Source organism: Siphateles boraxobius, unplaced genomic scaffold (genome assembly GCF_051911475.1).
Source record: "Siphateles boraxobius isolate OS27281-9 unplaced genomic scaffold, OSU_SipBor_1 108, whole genome shotgun sequence".
NCBI lineage: Eukaryota > Metazoa > Chordata > Actinopteri > Cypriniformes > Leuciscidae > Siphateles > Siphateles boraxobius.
Genome location: NW_027508709.1, coordinates 382,638 through 400,676, shown reverse-complemented (window position 1 = coordinate 400,676; position 18,039 = coordinate 382,638). Strand labels below are relative to the sequence as shown.

Sequence of the window (18,039 nt, the reverse complement as noted above, 5' to 3'; positions counted from 1 at the left end):
TATTTTACTTGCGATTTAAATTCAACAAACTGAGCAAGGCAGCAGCATCATGCAGATCACTGTTTCAGAAACAGTTCTGACTAAGTCCAACTAAAATCCAACAAAATAAATAATGAACAAATAAAATATAAAACAACATGAAATTATTTTATTGACAGCCTTATATATTAAGAATATATTACACCAAACACTTTCATATTTTTAGAAAGGATGTGAATTAAAACAACTACAGCCGGCAATAAATTGATAAATTCTGTTAAAGTAAAATTTTAATTTACCTAATTATCCATTTGTTTTCTGACAGGGAACACATGAACGAATCACCGCTCAACATTTTGATTGACAACCTACTAGTGACCGTGTTTACTCCTTTCTTTTCAACCATTGGATATGATTTTAAAAACGGCTGTTGTATTTGTACTTCTGACGAAGCGCTGTTAAATATAGGTGAAAAACTAAGAGGCAAAAAGAATAAGTAAAATGCTTTCTTAAAAAGGCAAAAGAACGCATGCACATTTTCTTAATATGATAATTAAAAACAAACAGACTGATAAAAATGCGGGACATTTTCTCAATATGCGACGTGGGGGACGAGGGCTGAAAATGCTGTGCGGTGCAACACAAAGCGTGACGGGTGATCACACTACTCACACAACAGAGAGAATATGTTGAATCTCACACACATTCAGCGTTAGGAAGGTTACTTTGGAAATGTAATTGCTTACTGTTATAAGTTACCCATTATAAATGTGGTTTGGATTATTTTATTTGGATTACTTTATCAATGTAAATCAATTTCCTTTTAATTTGATTAGTAACTAATTAAATTACACATTTTACCGAAGTAATACAACTAAATACAATTACATTCATTTTGTAATTCAATAACATAATTTCATTACAGTTAACTCACTCCTCAACCCTGCATACATTTTGTTCTAATATATATATATAAACAAATGTCCACCTAAAATTGTTTTTTTCTTCTTCTAAAGATTTACTAAAGTAATTCTGGGAGTCATGTTCTATCATGTTCTATCATGTTCTGAGTCATGTTCTATCATGTTCTATCATGTTCTATCATGTTCTGAGTCATGTTCTATCATGTTCTATCATGTTCTATCATGTTCTGAGTCATGTTCTATCATGTTCTATCATGTTCTATCATGTTCTATCATGTTCTGAGTCATGTTCTATCATGTTCTATCATGTTCTATCATGTTCTATCATGTTCTGAGTCATGTTCTATCATGTTCTGAGTCATGTTCTATCATGTTCTATCATGTTCTGAGTCATGTTCTATCATGTTCTGAGTCATGTTCTATCATGTTCTGAGTCATGTTCTATCATGTTCTATCATGTTCTATCATGTTCTATCATGTTCTGAGTCATGTTCTATCATGTTCTATCATGTTCTGAGTCATGTTCTATCATGTTCTGAGTCATGTTCTATCATGTTCTATCATGTTCTATCATGTTCTGAGTCATGTTCTATCATGTTCTATCATGTTCTGAGTCATGTTCTATCATGTTCTATCATGTTCTGAGTCATGTTCTATCATGTTCTATCATGTTCTATCATGTTCTGAGTCATGTTCTATCATATTCTATCATGTTCTGAGTCATGTTCTATCATGTTCTATCATGTTCTATCATGTTCTATCATGTTCTGAGTCATGTTCTATCATGTTCTATCATGTTCTATCATGTTCTATCATGTTCTGAGTCATGTTCTGAGTCATGTTCTATCATGTTCTATCATGTTCTGAGTCATGTTCTGAGTCATGTTATATCATGTTCTATCATGTTCTGAGTCATGTTCTATCATGTTCTATCATGTTCTATCATATTCTATCATGTTCTGAGTCATGTTCTATCATGTTCTATCATGTTCTATCATGTTCTATCATGTTCTGAGTCATGTTCTATCATGTTCTATCATGTTCTGAGTCATGTTCTATCATGTTCTATCATGTTCTATCATGTTCTATCATGTTCTGAGTCATGTTCTATCATGTTCTATCATGTTCTGATTCATGTTCTATCATGTTCTGAGTCATGTTCTATCATGTTCTGAGTCATGTTCTATCATGTTCTATCATGTTCTATCATGTTCTGAGTCATGTTCTGAGTCATGTTCTATCATGTTCTATCATGTTCTATCATGTTCTGAGTCATGTTCTGAGTCATGTTCTATCATGTTCTATCATGTTCTATCATGTTCTATCATGTTCTGAGTCATGTTATATCATGTTCTATCATGTTCTGAGTCATGTTCTATCATGTTCTATCATGTTCTATCATGTTCTGAGTCATGTTCTATCATGTTCTATCATGTTCTGAGTCATGTTCTATCATGTTCTATCATGTTCTGATTCATGTTCTATCATGTTCTGAGTCATGTTCTATCATGTTCTATCATGTTCCACAAAATTACAATTACAATAAATCAAACTGAATTATTTGTTCTGTGACTAGAGCTTTTAAAATTCATTGCTGGGGGAAAATATTTCCTGTTAATGTAATCTGTACAAGTAGTTCAAACTAATATCATTTATAGAATATGTAATGCAATCATATCTGACATATACTGTAAAGCTTCATTGTTAAAGACTTCACTAAAAATATCTATATGAATTTCTTAGAATTTGTTTTGAATTGGAATTCTGCTTCCTTTAATTCAAATTCGAATTGTAATTCTAGATCCTGTTTTTGACATAAATTCAAATTCATTTCAAATTCAAGCATTGAATTGGAATTTAGGAGTCATTCTCAATTCAATTCTGAATTGTGCACAAGCCTGGTACCGAGTCGACCGTTCTCTGGGTTGCGTTTTCATGATGTACCCAGTTTTAACGTTAGTTTTAGTTTAACCACAGATTAGCTTACAACGCTAGTGTATGGGGCATTGAATAAGTAAAAATAAAAATCACTAGTTTATACCACGAACGGCGTTCATGATTCGACTGGTCGAGACTGTTTTCCAAAGATGGCTTCTGCTTGTATACGTGAAGTGTACTGTCTTTATAAAGTATCTTCTTAATAAACTGTCTGTACACTTACACAGTTCCCAATGCTTCGGTTTGCAGGTAGAGACCCTCATTATGCTAGCATGTTAGTGTGGGGCTATTTTGAGCCTTGTTAGTGGTATATACTAGCGATTTTTATTTTATTTTATTCGATGCCCCATACACTAGCGTTATAAACTAATATGTAGTTAAACTAAAACTAACGTTAAAACTGGGTACATTCAATTATCATGAATACGCATCCCAGAGAACGGTCGACTCAGTACCTGTTACATGCAGCTGAAGCAGAGGCAAAAGCAGGATCCACGTGCAGCAATGTTTTATTTAAATAAACTCAAAACTAAACAGACTTGGTAACCAGACTCAGGAACAGGACAGCGTGCATACAGCATTACAACAAAACAAGAACTCACAAAGACTGGACTGAAACACAGGGCTAAATACAGGGGCAAACGATCTAAACAGGATAACAGGTTAACGGGAAACACCTGGGAAGACTTAAACAATCAACCAATGACACAACAGACAGGGGAACACAAGGCAAGATCACATGACTAGAACAGGGGATCACATGACAGACAAGAACCAGGGACAAGAAACAAAACCCAAACCGTGACAGTACCCATGTGTTATTTAGCCCTAGGTTCATTTTTGGCCGGAGCAACTTTTGAGCAATGTTGCTAGGCGATTGTTGCTTTCCTACTGAAAATGGGAAATAAATTTCTATCTGGATAATTTAGATCGGTCGTGGGCCCTGTGTCTCATCTGGTTGCCCGTTGACGGCAACATTGCTCAAAAAGTTTCCCTGTGTATCATCACCTTCAGTGTATCAGGTGCTTTCATACAAGAGAAACTGACAACAACTGAACAAAAAGGAATAATGAAAGATGCATTTTGAGGGAGCGGGAAATAATGCAGGAGAGAGAATCAGAAGCACAACTTTTCTTCACATGATGGAGTATCACTTTGCAATGCAACTTTGCAATGCAACATCACCATTGAAATCAATGGACTTGCAGATTCTATTGTTAAGGTGCTCACAGAGAAACCCACGATATCAGAATTGCAGGCTTTGGTAGTGGACTAAATAAACATTTAGCAAATGCACATTACCGTTCAAAAGTTTGGGCTCAGCCAGATTTTCTTTTTTAATGAAATTAATACTTTTATTACGCATTAAATGGAAAAGTAAAGACATTTATAATGTTACAAAAGATTCTATTTAAAATAAATGCTGTTCTTTTGAACTTTTTATTCATTAAAGAATCCTGAAAAATAAAATGTATCACAGTTTCCAGAAATATCTGAAGCAGCACAACTGCTTTCAACTTTGATAATGATCATAAATGTTTCTTGAGTATCAAATCATCATATTGTTTTTTTAGGATCATGTGACACTGAAGACTGGAGTAATGATGCTGAAAATTCAGCTTTGATCACAGGAATAAAATACACTTTACTATAAATTCACATAGAAAACAGCTTTTCTATTTTAAATTATAATAATATTTCACAATTGTTACATTATTTTTGATCAAATAAATGCAGCCTTGGTGAGCAAACATCTTTCAAAAACTTTCAACATGATTACTGACCCTGAATTTCGAATGGTAGTGCATCCACATTTTAAACATTCAATCTTTCTCTCTTCCAGGACCAAAAATATTGTTGACAAAATTGTTTGTGCAATGAAATGCACGTGCGAAAAAAAAATCATTTTGCTTTAAATTGTAAATGGTGCTATATGCAATATCTAGTATCAAATCATGTTTTGTTGGTGTTTCGCTCATGGTTCAGGCTTTTTGCCAAATGAGACATAAACCAAAGCCTATTAGCTACAGTGTTTCCCCTAGAAATTTTTTCAGCAGCGGTGCTGTTACGTGCCCGAGGTTGTTACCAAGCCGCGCGTGGTGGGGTCCGGGGGCATGCACCCTGGAAGATTTTTTTTTTTTTTTTAAACCCTTAAATCATGACTTCTGGCAAGTTTTGTGGATAGAAATGGACATTTTAAGAAAAACAAATATGACATACCTTCAACTGATTCAAGGCATGATTATTGCAGCACGTACCTTGAACTGCAGTCACAAACAGAAACCTTAATTTTATAATTTTAGACAGGATTATTCATGTTTTTCTTTTGTGTTCATTTTCAGCTTGGTAGAAATTGTTTAGGGGGAAAATGAAACAGCACAGCCCAGAAAAAGATTATTTACAATTTATTGAAAATTTTATGTTAATGGGAAAGGCCACACCCAATCTGTGAGCACTTAATTTTTCTGGCCTTTACATAGAAGATCTCTAAGGCTCTTTGGTAATTGAATGATTGTGGGGGTATTTTTTGTTTTTGCAAGAAGTCTTATGCTCATCTAGCCTGCATTTATTTAATTTAAAAAAAAAACAGTAGCCTAATATTGTGAAATATTATTACATGATGTTCTTTTTAACTTTTTATTAATCAAAGAATCTTTGAAAAAAAAGAAAAAGAGCATCACATATCATATTAGAATGATTTCTGAAGGACACCAACAAGTTTAGTAGACTCATCTGAAAAATTAAATATGATTTAACGTTAACTATCAGGACTATGAGCAGTAGGTGATACTTCCTCGTCCTCATGGAGAGCGCAGTTCGTACCGCTTTCTCCTTTCCACTAGCGCTTGCTCTCCCTTGGCGTCTGTCGTTGCTATGCAACCATGAACAGAGGCGCGCTTGGGAAAAAGAGCGCGCCGGCCGCATTTGAAATAATGAATTTGCACGCTCAAAAAACGCGCTATGTGAACGGCCCCTTATGGCAACGTGACATTAGCCTAATCGAAAATATTTCCATATGTGGCTCTTAACCACCTTGTTTACAAGTGGATTCAGAGCCACCGCATGCAGCGCCGCCGGTCGCCATGTCTCAGTGTTTTTAGGTGTGTACGTGAATGAAGAGAATGTCGTGATATTACTGATCATGGAAAGATTTTACAGCGGCGCTGAAAATCCAGCGGCCGGCGCTGCGCCGCTGCTGAATACATTGTAGGGGAAACACTGAGCTATATAAAAAAAGAGCTCAGCCATATGACCCGTCCCAACCTCCTGTTTTTAAAAGGAAATACATCATAAAAAAAAATATTATTAGAGTCCTAAAGTTCATAAATTCTTGAATCGAGATACATTTACTTGAGAAGCAAAATTACATTAGATATTAAAGGCCCGCTCACACCAACAACGATATCTATAAAGACAACTATAACAATAACTATATTATCATCCACACCAGCAGACAATATCGTTCTGTTTATTTTAAGCGTTGCAGTTTTGTCGTCTGTCTCTTTAAATGCTCGAGCTCTTTAACCCTCTGAGGTCTAAGGGGTTTTTGGGGTTCTGGAGATGTTCTGACATGCTCTGACATTTGTGCTTTTTTCAGTTATTTATAAACATGTTAATGGCAAAGGTGTAAATTCACATATAGCACAAACGGGGCTTCCGTAATATGTGAGAAACGTGTATGTACATGTTTGTATTTTTTAGAGAATAATGTCTCTAAGTGGTTATTGAAAAAACTAAAACTTAAAATGTCTGAAATAAGGCCACAAAACACATACTAAATATGTGTCCACAAGACTTTTGACTAATGGGTGTTGTTGCATAGAATTTTTGCTTCAAAATGATCTGAAAATCATCCTGCCTAATCATTTACACAAAACAATACATTGATTTAAATTTTATAAGACACCTTTTGTTTGGAAAGGCAATGTGCGTGGAGGCGTATTCACACCTGAGAAGACAAAGGCCGGATAATGTGCCGCATACATAATGAGCTGCATATTAATTATCCCTTTCACACAGGTGTGTCACTGGATCCCAAAGAAAGCAAGGACTAAAGAAATTATCTATATATAAATATTTACAATTACAAATTGTAACCAATTACAAATAGGTTACAATTGCAACAACAATTACAATTTTAACAATATTTCAAGAGTATTTCTTTGTAAAAAGTATACATTTTATCATACGTATTAAAAAAGGTAAGGATTCATTAGTTTGAATATTGGAACAAACACTATAATAACATCTTAGTTGATAATTCAATATACCTACTTTATTTTTGACAAAACATCATACTATAGTATATTTAACTATGAGCAGAAATTGGTGAACAAAACGAACCTATTTAATGTGACAGTAGTCTTTTTTAACAGTCAAAACTTTATAATCTATCCAAAACTAATCACAAAATCTTGTCTAAACATTCATACATTAGTCTTTGTTACAATATTTGTAACATATTGTGTGGGATATATTAGCATTTACATGTGAATTTTCAGTTTGTTGCTTATACAGACATTTTATTTCAACATATTTCAGTCTATTTTTACTCATCTTAGTAGGCTATAGCAATATAGTTTGGATGTGTTCATGTAAACATAACGTTTACTAATGTAGATGCGAGAGTGAATGAACGGCACAGACACGCGCTGTATAACTGTAGTAAACAAAGCGTGCGCGCGCCTGTGCTGTTCATTCATCATTTAGCCTACACACAGACACGCAATTCATATTTAAACAGTATTTTTGCCGTTTACAGCCAGACACTATTCAATATCGCGATTAGAACAAAGCACTAAAGAATAAATGACTTACTACATCAGCTGGATCCGTTGCTCTGCGAAATGAAACTACCAGCACTTCTGGTATATTTTCCAGGGTTATTAGATAGTATTATTCCTCACAGCGTAGGGATACACTGTGTACACAGCTCTAGTAAGATAATTACTGAACACAATGTGTTTTATAATCCAGCTGGTGGGCGTTGGCATGTTTGCATGGCTTGCCTTAGATGATTTGCGTTTAAATACCGCGCGCTCTCCGTGGGCGTGGCACATTAACGCGTAATCAGGTATAATGAGCTGGAAAGAAAAAGACTGACATCTCTCTCTTTTCATACAGATTACATAAACTGAGAATATTTGTTTTTTTATATAAATTAATTCATTTAAAAGAAGAGAGTTCAGCTTCATTATGGAAAAACACTCCTGCCTGTATGACAAGTATTCGTGGAATTAATGTTAATTTTCGGACGCGTTTCAGAATGGACTTAACTGACAGAGAGAAGGCAGAACGCGCATCATGTTTGTTTTTCTTTATTTGGCGACAAGCACAACACTTTATTTTTATTGTGAGTATCCACAAAAAAAATACACACTTATCAGGATCTAATGATGTACAACACGTAATATGTAAGATCAAAATCAACAAATTTTGAGTTTCTTTTGCTTTGATAAGAAAAAAAGCGAGACTATCGCGCCCGCGCGATAGCCGACCTCAGAGGGTTAAAGAGTAACTAAACACTAAAACAACTTTTTTTAGTTAATGATCTGTAAGAATGGAGCTTCATAAATGCTGTTCATTGATTCGAGTAAATTTTTTGACATTTGGGTATAAAGTGTTTTAATTCTACAATATATGGTGTAAAAACGTCTGAGTGCCAGGGTACCAGCTAACCACGCCATTGCCTACAGAGCAATGTACGCATCTCTCTCAGGTGCACGATTCCCCCCAACACCCCCTACCCCCTCTGGGCTCTGCCCACTTTTCCAGCATTTTGCAAATATTGCCAGTGGGTGGAGTCAGGCTCTGACCAGGGGTTTAGTTACCCTTTAAAGCAGGATGATTCTAATTGACTGTCAATGTTTTTTATCGTTTATTGGCTGTAAAAATTCACTCTGAATGTGATTCCCATGATATTGTTTCTCTGTTCAGTTATTGTTATAGCACTGTGGCTTTTCTTTTACATTTAGAACGATTTTTAAAACTATATCTTTACCGTTATCATCCTTGATGTGAAAGGGCCTTAAGATTTGTTAACTGCAAACAAGTATAAAGAAATTTACCTTGTTTTTGTTTAAAACAAGGACAAATATCTGCCAATGCGGTAAGAAAACAGCTCTGTTGCGCATGTAACCTTAGGAGAGCGAACGAGACGCTGCTACGTAACGCTGTGGGAACGCCTCTGCGTGCTTGCGTCGTGAAGCACGTAAGGAATCAGTCCAATGGCGAGAAGGAATGACATAGGCAGGTAATGTCATCAACCAGGAAACTATAAAGCACACCTGAACCAAACAATGTCAGCTTCTGATAGACTGAAGTCGATCACGGGCATGCTGGGACTATGGCAGTGTGACGCAACGTCTCTTCAGGGAACTAAGGTTACATACGTAACCGATTCTGGAAGGTACTCAGTATTGGTTCTATTGGATTTATCATCAGCGTTTGATACAGTGGACCACAAAATCCTGTTGAATAGATTAGAAAAAGAGTTTGGTATCGTTGGGTCTGTTTTAAAGTGGTTTTCCTCTTACTTGAATGACAGAACTTTTTCTGTATATGTAAAAAATATACTGTCTGAAGCCACTCCATTCATGAATGGGGTTCCAAGGGCCCTGTCCTAGGGCCACTTTTGTTTTTACTGTACATTACCCCTTTGGGAAAAATTTTGAGCCATTTTAACAATGTGTCATACCATTTTTATGCGGATGACATACAGTTGTATTGCTCGTTCAATGACTCTGAGTTCCACAAACTAACAGATTTATTGGAATGTTTTTCTTCGGTTAAATCGTGGCTTGCTAGTAACTGTCTTCAATTAAATTAGGAAAAGACTGAAACCCTAATTGTTGCCCCAGACAATAAAATACCATCCATCCTTCAAAACCTTGGTTCCCTTTCAGTCGATAACGTCGGACGTAGTCGACGCGACTGAAATGGGATCACGCTAGGGAGCCTATCATCTTCGATTACTATTGAACGAGCCAATGGAATTTGGCGTGCGTGATTTGCATCACACACTCCGCCCCCGCGGCGCGGGTATAAATACGGAAGTGGATGCACGCACTAGATGCCTTTCGCTTCGGAGCCGTTCGTCTTTGATGTCTCTGAAGAGTGCTGTTGTGTTCAACGAGCGAGTGTGTCGGTGTTCTTGCGGGAAGACCTCTCCAGTGTTGGTGTTCTACAGCGTGGTGCAGCGGTGATCGCGAGCTTCTCAGCTCTCAACTGCTGTTTTAACAGCATCAAATTTCTACTGTTTGTTTGTGTGTTGACGGTTGGTTAGAGGGCGAGAAGTGAGTGCTTCACTGTTAGTTGAAAGACTATTCAGTGTTTGCCGCGGTCATTCCCTGTGTGCTCCGGCACTGGTGACGGTCCCATTTCCTAAAAGAGCAACACGGGTGTGAGTGCGTCTTTTTCAAGATGCCATTCCATCCGTGCGTTTCTGGGTGCGGTCTGGCACTATCCCCTTCTGACGGTCACGAAAGTTGTGTCGCATGTTTGGGCTTACAGCATGCTGAGGCAGCTTTCGTGGATGAGGCATGTTCTCACTGCGGGAACATGTCCATCTCGGTGTTGAGATCTAGACTCGCCTTCGTTAAAAGCGTTGGTGCAGTCCCCACCTCTGGGCCCCGCCCCTGTTCTTCCTCTGGGTTACCTTCCCAGAGGAGGACTGGGGTGCCGTCCAAGCTGGGTGATCTGAGGATCACAGTGAGGGGTAATCCGCCCGGCCACGCCCCGTGGGTCCCTCACTCCTCTTTCACACCGCAACCGATGGAGCTCCCCATTGATCCCGCTGGTCCCTCTGTAATGGACGGGCCAGCCGTGTCATTTGGGGCCCCTCCAGGGGATACGTTGTCAATCGCAGCATCGGAGGGGGAGCTGAACTCTGGAGATGATGACTCGGCTGCACTGCCTCCCTCCGGGAGACCAGTGTTGCCCGAGCCAGATCCAGAGATGTCAGCTATGCTGAAAAAGGCCGCCGAGGCGGTAGGGCTCGTGTGGAACCCTCCACCGTGTCCCGAGCCGTCTCGGTTGGATGATTGGTATATCGGGGCGGGCGGTACTGGTTCTCAGTCCGCCGCCCCGGTTCCTTTCTTTCCTGAAGTGCATGAGGAGCTTACGAGGGCATGGATGGCACCTTTCTCTGCCAGAAACCGCCTGAGTAGCTCCTCCCCTCTCACTACCCTTGATGGGGGAGCGGTGAAGGGTTACGAGGCTATCCCTCCGGTGGAGCGGGCCGTTGCGATGCAGTTATGCCCAACGGCGGCCGCTTCCTGGAGGGGTGATCCTCGTCACCCCTCTAAAGCCTGTAAGTTCTCGTCCGCTCTTACGGGCAAGGCTTACAAAGCTTGTGGGCAAGCCGCTTCCTCCTTGCATGCCATGGCGTTGCTCCAGGTCCACCAGGCCCAGGCACTCATGAACATGCACGAGGGTAGTTCGGACCCTGAGCTCATGGGTGAGCTCCGCACTGCAACTGACCTCGCCCTCCGGGCGGCGAAGGTTGCAGCTCGCGCGGTGGGTTCGGCGATGTCCACACTAGTGGTCCAGGAGCGCCATCTCTGGCTCAACCTGGCCGATATGAGAGATGCGGACAAGGTTCGGGTCCTGGACTCTTCCATTTCCCAGGTTGGGTTATTCGGCGACGCTGTGGAGAACTTTGCCCAACAGTTCTCTACAGCTCAGAAGCAGACGGAGGCCATCCCGCACATCCTGCCTCGGAGGGACGCTGCTGCCTTCACCCGCCCCCCGAGGTCAGATCCTCCGCCTGCTCGTCGCCGAGGGCGTCCGCCTGCAGCCGCCTCAGCTCCCGCCGAACCACCGCAGCAGCCTTCACCCAGGTTCCGGCGCGGAGCCGGCCGCGGAAGGGGCGCCCAGCCCGCTCCAGGCGCTGCCAAGCCAGGTGGTAAGCTCCAGCGCAAAAGAAAACGCTGAACCTGGACGGGCTCTCAGGGATGGGGGAGTTGCTTGTGGAGTGGTCGCCGATCCACTCCCTCTGGCTGGTTGGAGGGCCGGCTGGAGTTTTTTGTTATGTGTGTGTCTGTTCCGCCGCTGGCCCCTATAAAAACGGGGTCAGCGGTACCCACATATTCAGAAAAAGAGCAATTTTTCTATTCCTGAGTCCCAAGTGGGCCAGCATGGCGGATGTGACCCTGTATAATAGCCTTACATCCCCCAGCTTCCCTTGGTCGCCAACAGGCAGCTTGGGGCGTTCGAGGACCCGGTCATCCGCCTTCTCACGTCCCCTGCCGCTAGTGGAGACAGGTAAGTGTTGCACTGCACACTAACACCACTATCTCTACTTTGCTGCCCCACCTCAGGCTCGGCTACCCCGCTCAGGTCAGTGATAGTAACATCACATTAGGTGTTGAGCAGACGTGCTCCTAAAAAATTCAGTGATATTCTTCACACCAAGTGTTGAGCAGTGCTCCTGACTTGTGCGTGCTTATCTTATCCTGCTGGCGAAGGATTTGATATAGCCGCTCCTCCAGCCGGTACGAAGGCCAGTTGTAAACTCGTTCTTCGTGCTACTAGGTGGTGGGTCGTGACCATCTTGGCCCAAGATTGGTCTGCAGCTTTGGCCTGAAGGACACGTGGTGTCCTTCCCCTCGAGTGCTCCAGAGCCCGTTGGGTCTTCAGGTCAACTGGAAGAGAGTAATCTCGCCCACGGGCTGAGTATCTCTTTTTCAGTTTTGGAGAGGTACTCGGTCCAACACGTCTCTCCAGTGAGAATGTGTTCAGCTGGTGTTGAAGTGAGAAAGGGTCCCACTGAAAAGATTCAGAGGCTCCTGGGGTATACGATAGCGACAGCCTAAGTTGGCTTCCTCCGTATGTGACCGCTTCAGCGCTAGCTTTACGATCGAGTCCCGAGGTGACCGTGGCAGAGCAGCTCACCCTGTGTGACTATAGTTCATCCCGGTCTGCTGCCAAACCCTCCTCAGCAGAGGGGCCATGTACAAAGGGCGTGTTTTAACGGGGGCCTGGGCGACCCCCGACTACACGGGCATTCTTGCCTCGAGTTGTTAGACATTGCGGGTGTCACAAACTCTCCCGTCACCTCCTCCTTGGAGTCAGACGCTTCTGAGGGCGCCTTGTTCCACCCCTCCCGCTTACTCAATCGTGCCGCCATCGAGCCTCACGACAGTTATAGCCAGGGCAAGTGGAGACTCCATCCCCTGGGTCCGCTGGGTCTTGCCATTCCGGGGCCGCTCAATTGCCCCCCCGGTTTTATTTTTCCGCCAGTGTTTGGGTAAACCGAGCGGACTACCCTTGGACAAACACTGGGTCCCAGCTGTCCCAGGGGCCCGCAGAATACGTTTAACCCCAGTGAGCCTTCTAAAAAGTGACGGCGACTCAGGGTCGCCTTGCGCTGCTCAAGTCAGTGAGATCATCACACTTCATGTTGAGCAGAGTTGCTCCTGAAACTCAGTGAAGTTCATCGCACTCAGGTGTTGAGCAGCAATGCTCCTGTAGCTCAGTGAGTCCATCACAGGTAGCGCAGTGAATTCATCACACGCAGTGCTGAGCAGAAATGCTCCTGGTGCTCAGTGAAGTTCCTCGCACTCAAGTGTTGAGCAGAAATGCTCCTGAAGCTCAGTGAGTTTATCACACTCAGGTGTTGAGCAGTAATGCTCCTGAAGCTCAGTGAACTTGTCACACTCAAGTGCTGAGCAGAAATGCTCCTGTCGTTCAGTGAAATTCTTCGCACTCAAGTGTTGAGCAGAAATGCTCCTGAAGCTCAGTGAGTTTATCACACTCAGGTGTTGAGCAGGAATGCTCCTGAAGTTCAGTGAACTTGTCACACTCAAGTGCTGAGCAGAAATGCTCCTGTCGCTCAGTGAGGTTCTTCGTACTCAAGTGTTGAGCAGAAATGCTCCTGAAGCTCGGTGAGTTGATCACACTCAGGTGTTGAGCAGGAATGCTCCTGAAGCTCAGTGAACTTGTCACACCCAAGTGCTGAGCAGAAAATGCTCCTGAAGCCCAGTGATCTTCACATGTTGTGTTGAGCAATGCTCCTGTCTTTTGCGCCCGTCACTTGCACCTACGTGCCAAGTCAGGAGAGGAACAGGTCTTCATAGTTACCCCTTATTGGCCCAACTAGACCTGGCTCCCATCAACAGCCTTCCTGACTTCCCCGGAAAACTCTTCGGGGGCGGGGCACGATGGCACACGCGTTCTTCCCCCGGGGATTCCGGGCGGTCTTACATCTGAACGCGGAGGTTCAGGTGGCTATCACAAGAATGTGTGATAGTTACCATCACTTCGGCGAGCACCCCCTAGAATGGGGTAGCGTGCTTACGCCTTTAGAAGTGGAACCTAGTCGTTGAGTGCGTCTTCTCTCCAGAGGAGATCCTGAAAGCTTTCGATCACTTCAGTGCTCTCTTTCCTGCAAAATGGGTTGCAGTAGGCTGTTTTCCTTCACCCTCAAAATGATGTTGCCTCGGTGTTTAAACGACGCTCATCGTGTTGCAGAAGTATGCAGAAGCACGTTCTGATCGTCAGGTTCCTGAGGAGCAAGGTCTTGTAAATCCTTGTGTCCCTCTTTATCCTCTTGGGCCTTGTCCCTGGTGCGACTGCACTGCAGAGACCGCCCCTGAGCCACTGCAGGCAGTGAGTTAAAAATTCTGTTATATCAGTTCTCCTGCTCGCGTGGTCTCTACTAGAGGGTAGGGACTTGCTCGCTTTCGGTCAACGTATTGTGCCTGGAGTCTGGGCCGGCTAACTCTCACAAGCTGAGACCCCGGCTCGGATTGTGCCCAAGGTTCCTACCTCTCCCGTAATAGGAGCAGGTGCTGAGCCTGCAAGCGCTGCCCTGGAGGAGGCAGATCCAGCCCTGGCTTCTCTGTCCGTTCGCTTGGACGTGTACAGAATGCAAGTCATAGACCTCAGACCAGCTCTTCAAGTATCTGTTGGAATTCAGCAGAGAGGGAAGGCTGTTTCCATGCGAAGTTGCACTTAGTGCTTGCCTTCATTTCGGCAAAGATCCGAGATGCAACATGTCCACTTAGGTGTTGAGCTCCTCTATGATGAGTGTAAAGTGCTCCGCCTGGGCGTTGACGATATACTTTGCTAAACAGATTCTAGAGTTGGGGGCTGGACGACACCTAGTTGAACCGCTGCTTCCCGTGGGCTCCCTTCTCATGAAGCCAGTTTCACCGTGAGCCCGGTTCAAGTGTCGGCTTGCTGCGCCATTCCCCTCCTATGGACTGGATACGTGCGCCTTTCTACTCCAGTTGAGTTCCCTTAAAATTGAACCCTGTTGAGTTCCTCCACACCCCTCCGACGTCGGACGTGCGGAACGTCTGTTGTTAGGCCTACCACTCGTAAGCAGTGTGGAACCTGTGTTAGGCTGGGTCCATATGTTGCGGTCCCTTCGGTGACCCCATATGTGTATTCTTCCACGATACGGCTCCCTGCGGTGAGCCCGTGTCTTCCCTCGGCAGAGTCTCTCTGCCGTCACTGTCCGGTGTGTCTCCCCCCGTCTTAGGCTGGAGCCACCCCAGTGACATTCCATATGTTAGACTGCCCGGTTTCCGCCCAGTTCATATGTGTATTCTCCACGTTACCTCCCTCGGGTTGGATGTGGCTTCCGCAGCGTCCCTTCCTTCCAACGTACGGGGAACGCTTTCCCAGTGGTCCTGTAGGAACAGCAGTGACTTCCCTGGCCTAAGCCCTGTCCTTCCCCGCCTTAAGTTTGCGGGGGCATCAGGAGGCTTTGGTTTAGGCACTGGAAGGTGGCAGCGTTAGTGGCGTGTTCAATGGTTGATCCCATTTCAGTCGCGTCGACTACGTCCGACGTTATCGACTGAAAGGGAACGTCCTGGTTGCGTATGCAACCCACCGTTCCCTGAAGGAGGGAACGGAGGACGTAGTCCCCTTGCCACTACCGCTGGACCACCGCTGACCCCGGGTTACTCTCGGCTCCTCAGCGAAAAGCAACTAGTGCGTGCATCCACTTCCGTATTTATACCCGCGCCGCGGGGGCGGAGTGTGTGATGCAAATCACGCACGCCAAATTCCATTGGCTCGTTCAATAGTAATCGAAGATGATAGGCTCCCTAGCGTGATCCCATTTCAGTCGCGTCGACTACGTCCTCCGTTCCCTCCTTCAGGGAACGGTGGGTTGCATACGCAACCAGGACGTTCTCTGAGCTCCTCTGTCCAGTCGAGCATCAGAAACCTGGGTGTCTGGTTTGACCAGTCAATGTCTTTGGACTGCCATTCTAGACTTTTGATCAGAAACTGCTTTTATCATCTAAGAAATATTGCAAAATTGCGGGTAATTTTATCAGACTCTGACCTCGAAGTGGTTATCCATGCTTTTATTTCTTCACGTTTAGATTACTGTAACTCTCTTTTTACTTTTTGTAATAAATCTACTTTAAGTCGCCTTCAAATGGTTCAAAATGCTGCGGCAAGGCTTCTAACAAGATCTGGCAGGAGGACACACATCACACCCATTTTGTCCTCCCTACACTGGCTACCCATCAAATTGCGTATTGATTTTAAAATATTAGTTTTAACTTTTAGAGCTTTACATGGTCAGGCCCCTCAATACATTGCTGATTTGTTTTGCACATACTCCCCAGGCCGCGCACTTCGATCCTCAGGCCAGAGTCTGTTAATGGTCCCAAAGACTCGCTATAAAACCTGGGGAGACCTGTCTTTTCAGGCTATAGCCCCCAGACTGTGGAACGCCTTGCCTTTGTTCCTCCGTGTGGCCGACTCGGTCGATTCTTCTCAAGACACTGTTATTTAGACAAGCATTTAGTTAACTGGGTTTTATTTTGGGCTTTTAAATGATGTACTTTTTACTGATTGTATACTATTTTATTTTGTGGTTGCACTTTGTAAAGCAGTTTGTGATTTTATCTGTGAAAAGTGCTCTATAAATGAACTTTACTTACTTACTTACTTACTTTCAAGGGTACTCGCACTGCGTCGAAACGCTGTGGAAACGCTATACCCACAACGCCATAGGAGCAAGTGTCCATCTGTGTGAAGTCATTGCACACATGCAGACGAAAGCACCTGCGTCCCTGAGGTGGGGCCGAGGTCTAGGTTGTAGAACCTCACGAATGTGTGCGGTGAGGACCAGACAAACATCTTAGAGGGAAACTCTTGACAGTAATGCTTTGGAAGCATTGAGTGGGCCAGTACAGTCAAAGGTGAAGGCTGACTGGCCGACTCATAAGTAAGTGAGATAGCCTTGACCACCCACTTGCTTATCCTCTGCTTAGTTGCTGGGCACCCCTTTCTGGGTGACGCAAAACACAAAAACAACTGTTCAGATTTCCTCCACAGGGCAGCTCTGTGGACATAAGCATGTAGGACCCTGACTGGGCTGAGCAGATTTAGTATCTCTTGGTCTCACGTCCGGAAGGGAGGAGGGCCGAAAGCCTGCAGTACTATAGGTCTTACAATATTAGTAGGAACCTTATGAACATCACCCAGTCTAGGTTGAAGAAAAGCCTTTACCATACCGGGCGCAAATTCCAGGCACAAGGGAGATACCGAGAGAGCTTGAATGTCTCCAATTCATTTGAGAGACGTAATGGCGAGGAGAAAGAAACTTCTCAGAAACGTCCTCAATAGGCTAAAAGGGAGCCAAGGAAAGGCCTTCTAAAACAATGGTCAAATCCCAGGCAGGGCTCCTTGTGTGGACTGCTGCCACATACACCTTTAGGCTCAATCCCAATTCAACCCTTGGCCTTGGCCCTCCGTTTTAAGCATTCACATCTAGGGGTAGGGTGTCCCGATTCTTGTTGTGATAGAGGGGTAGGGCGAAGGGGTAGAGCTACATAGCCTCCGAAACGAAGATTTTTCAGAGGCAAACTCCGAACGGAGGGCCACGAGAAATTTCCCAGAATACATCGCGAATCACCGGCGAGATGGCTTTGCAAACGGTTAAACATTTAAATTTAGTCCCAGATGACACCACCGTGCACTTTATTTACTCTTATAATAATAATATAGTCATTTAAATTAAGAAATTGTATAATAAATTACCTTTCCGAAACAGAAAAGACACAAATTTTTAAGGAAGGAACGTTATAATCATCATGTTTCCTCAGAGGTAAGAGCAACGGCGCTCATTGTCAGTCGTTGTCATGGAGAAATCCTGTAAAAACTGGCTTCCGTAACGTCAGAGCAATCATCGACGACTGATGACGTATCGGGTTCATGAAAGGTTGTTCCA

General features: G+C 43.5%; 1 protein-coding gene across 1 annotated transcript in view; it reads right to left on the bottom strand.

Annotated features, from left to right (window-relative positions):
- cfap46 (cilia and flagella associated protein 46) overlaps positions 1–18,039 on the bottom strand; it is a 146,466-nt gene that overhangs the window by 100,433 nt on the left and 27,994 nt on the right. The gene's annotated exons all lie outside the window — the stretch shown is intronic.